The following is a 4,581-nucleotide window of genomic DNA, read 5'->3' on the forward strand; positions in this document are numbered from 1 at the left end:
ATTGCTACTAACACATTACTCTGTATTTTAGCCTGTGGGAATGCTCATGTATTCTACCAGTTTCTGCGGCTCGGGAATCCGGGAGTCTCAGGATGTTTCCATCAATGTGACAGTCAGGGCTACCACCACCTCAGGCTTCCACCCAGGGAGAACCGCTTCCAACCTTACTCAGGTGGACCTCCCCGCGGGGCCGCCTCCCAATACAGCAGTGGCTTCCCCGTGCGTGAGCCACCTGACAGAGGGCAAGGGGAAGCAGCTGAGATGGAAGCCACAGTCTCTGATCTCAGAAGAGACATCTGATGGCTTCTGCCATGTTCTGTTTGTTAGAAGCAAGCGAGCAGTTTCGGTCCACATCCAGCAGGACGGTGTAACCCAAGGGCATGGGCACCAGAAGGTGGGGACAACTGGGGCCATCTGTGTCCAGTGTGAGGGCTTCTGTCTTGTGCTTCCAAGCAGGGCTTGAAGCTGGTCTATTTCATTATCAACATTCAAGCCTCCCCCGACAACCATGTATTAAGGTCCTACTGTGTGCGAAGCCCGAGTAAATCAGAGTCCCTCCCCCACATCGCTGCCTTGGAAATGTGAGTTACCATTTGAGAGTCAGATCAAAGCCTGCTTCTCCCTCTCCCGCTCCCCCTGCTTGTGTTCCCTCTCTTGCTGTGTCTCTCTCTGTCAAATAAATAGATAAAATAAAAAAGAAGTGGTAAAAAAAAAAACAACAAAAAGCTGCCAGTTATTTAAAAAATAAATGCAAAGCATTACCTTACAGGCTTTCACATGTAGAGGGGAGAAAACAGTTCTTAGGATTTTATGTAAAGAGGGATGATGTCCTTTAGATAGTTCCTGAAGCTACTATTAGCAAGAGGATGTTTTTTACTTTTCTTCCAGAAACTGTGAACAAAAGATGTTGAATCACAAGAATCTGTGCCATTTGCATATGTTATACTTGCTCTTTCAAAAATAATTAGTAGTTCATATACGGAGTGGGCCCCTAACGTGGTTCCTAAAGTCCTAAACTAAGTAGATGTCGGTAAGAATCCTTTTCATCAAATCATATACTCCTATTAGTTTTAGAAATGATTCTAAGAACCTTCAGAACACCTTGTCTTTCTGTTGCACACATTTACATTTGTTTTGCTTCAACTTCAGGCACATTCATGTATTTTAGTGACTCTTTCAAATGTCTTGGGATTTTTTTTTTTTTTTTTTACTGAAAAAGGCATTTGAACAGAGGGAGTCTTCTTTACATTGGTTTAACCTTTAAGAGGTTTAGAGATTGAGTAATATTCTAAAAACAATATTTTGTAAGAGTCTGAAAAAAATCACGTGCATGCAAAGGAAAAAAAATGCTTATTACTACACGAGTCTCATCAAACTAAACTTGAGTCAAAATAGTGTTTCCAATTTATACAGGCTCCTCGAAGAGCCTCATTTTGCTTACCATGCATCCTTCTCAGGTGAGGTGACTTTCCATTATTAACTACTGGATAAATTGAATAAATTTCCCTCAGCGAAGGTCACCCTTAATTATCAGGGCTTGCCTAATCAGGAACCTCTCTCTCCCTTTGTGTTGAAATAGCTGTTTGTCCAAAAACACTTGCATAATATCCTTTGCATTGCTCTTTTCCCACCTGAGGTAATCAATCACCCTGTTTGCTTTTTAAATGGGAGTGTTTGTAACTTCTAGCGATTCAACCACTATGGGAATACTAAGATAGGAGAACGTTTGAAAATATTTGAAAATGTTTGCAAAGCCCTTCCAGATGCTTAAATAAAGACCTATTTTGTTAAGAGCGTGGTGTTTTCTTGCCTCATTTTAATCTTTTTACATTAATGAGAAATCGATTTCACATAGTCTATTTGAACATGAGTGTATCTCCCCTCTCTCAGAGTTGCACACTAAGGAAGCAGAGAGCCTAGTGTGTGTTCCCACCATGTCAGAGAAAGCTTTGTTTTAAACACACGGGGGAATTCTGCCGAGGGCCCACTGGGCTCTGGTAAGGACAGCTGCAAGTAAGTCGATAGCTTTGAGCCAGGCCTCAGATCCACGGCTGGCCCTGGGCTGGCAGCTGACCTGGGCATCAGTATGTAATAACAGCCCGACTCCAGCAATGCTGGTCCCGACTCTGGAAAATCCCGGGCAGACGGGACAAATGCTTTAGGGAACAACTGGTTTGAAAGAATAGACTGTTTTAAACTCCCAGCTGTGAGGGCCATTTGTGAGAAAGACTCTATGCTAGGGTGAGGGTCAGAAACAGCTGTTGCCTGGGGTTTAGATTTCAAACCAAAGTAAATTGCTGGCTCCCGGACAGGATTTTGATCATATATGGATTTGTTGAAATTCAGCTGTTTACTTCTATAGGGTATGGTTCAGTCCACAGGTCCCCTGTCATTTCAGGCTTTACCGGCCTGAAGGCAGAGCCCACCCAATAATCCTTTAGTCCCATGTGCGGTACTGAAAGCCTGGCTTTCATAGCCAGGTGGGTCACAGCAATTTCACCTGTGCAGCACCTAATATTTGCTAAGTTCTAACTATGTGCTTGTTAAGTGAAAGAATAATTTTCTAAGTTAGAAAACTGTTTTTCAGAAGATCTGTGTGGGGTGGGAGGGGTACTTCCCTACATCAGACGATGGAGTCAGGAAGATGTTGTTTCCTTTCCTTTAAGAGATCACATAATGGCAAAAAGGAGAACAAGGAAAACACAACCTTGGTTAAACTGTGAGATATAACTAACCTAAACCACAATATACAAAAGAGAGCATTGAAGGTCAAAGATGGATTCCAGAATATGCGAAGCAAGGAGACCATAAGTGCAGATTGCTGGCACAGCACGCTTTTCCAAGGCATAAGGAGCACTTGGAGAGGTGAATCGAAGTCTTATCTCAGGGGAAAAGGAGTTTCCCCAAATTATTTGCATAAAAGAAAATCAAGGAAGATGAGAATCAAGAAGTGGTTTGTTTTAGATCTCAGTTGTGTGGAGAGGACCAAAAGCTAAAAAAACTCATGATGTGTTATAAAGAGAATTCCAACCAGCCTGTAAGAGAGCCCTGCCTCATGACTCTTCTAATAATGAATTGGTCTGGGGGTGGGGGCATCAGTGGATTAGAATACAACATATTCTGTGTAAAAATGTTACAAGAAAAAAGGATAAAGGCAAAAGGAAAAACAAATGGCCGATAAAAAATGAAATGTCACAAAGCAGATTAAAACCGCTACTGGGGCCCCTGGGTAGCTCAGTCTGTTAAGCGTCTGCCTTTGGCTCATGTCTTTATCTCAGGGTCCTGGGATCGAGCCCCGCTTTGGGCTCTCTGCTCAGCGGGAAGTCTGCTTCTCCCTCTCTCTCTGCCCCACCCCCCCGCTTGTGCTCTCTCTCTCCCAAATAAATAAATAAAATCTTCAAAAAAAATAAAAACAATAAAAAATAAAGTAAAATTGTGACCAAAAATGTCCATGGATTTAAGAATAAGAGAAAAAACAAGGATGAAATAATCTAAGCAATAACCTCTATAAAACTAGAGCAGAGAGCAGAGATATGAGAGCTGAGGGCAGAAATGGTGACATGAAAGAAGATGAACATGCATTGTGAGAGCTATAGGAAAGAAATGAAAAGAAAAATAAAACCATCATCATAATGAATATTTTATTGGAAGCAGCACAAAGGAGAATACACAATGCTAAAGAACACAATAAGAGATAAGAAAGATAGGATTGGAAGACACATGATATTCAACATATGAATAATTGGGGTCCCTAAAAGATTAAGCCAAAATAATATAATAGAAAAAATATTTAAGGATACAAGACAAGAAGATATTCCACAAATAAAAGAAAATTAAAATCTACACATTGAAAGGACAAGTGGAATTCCAGGAGAAATTGACGCAAATTGATATACTAGAGATATCCTAGTAAGTTTATTGGATTAAAAAAAAGGAAATAAATTTCTGGCAAAAATTCTTAAGCAAAAATTCCTCTAAGAATAAAGCATTCATACTGGTCTTGGACTTCATAGCAACATTCAGTTCCACATAGGGAAGAATGCATTCAAGAGACATTGGCAAAATGAAGAAAACAAACAAACAAAATGTCTAAAGTAAAAGAATAAGTAAATTGCTAGCAAATGCAGACAGAAATAAATCCAGAGGTCATGATTTTATATCAGACTTTAAACAACATTAAACAAGATAAATGTAGGCACGTGAAAGAGTAGAGAGTGCAAACGACAATGAAGGTGTCACAGAACGCTATACCAGAGAAAATAGCAATAATATTTTTAAAAGTTAAACAAATATTCGCTGTGGGTATTTCATAGATGGATTTTATGAACTTGAGGAATGTTCCCTCTATCCCTATACTCTGAAGAGTTTTGATCAGGAAAGGATGCTGTATTTTGTCAAATGCTTTTTCTGCATCAATTGAGAGGACCATATGGTTCTTCTCTCTCCTCTTATTAATGTGTTCTATCACATTGATTGATTTGCGAATGTTGAACCACCCTTGCATCCCGGGGATAAACCCCACTTGGTCATGGTGGATGATCCTTTTAATGTATTGTTGGATCCTAGTAGCTAGGATTTTGT

This window comes from Leptonychotes weddellii, chromosome 8, assembly GCF_054177405.1.
Source record: "Leptonychotes weddellii isolate Sample4059 chromosome 8, ASM5417740v2, whole genome shotgun sequence".
Classification (NCBI taxonomy): Eukaryota; Metazoa; Chordata; class Mammalia; order Carnivora; family Phocidae; genus Leptonychotes; species Leptonychotes weddellii.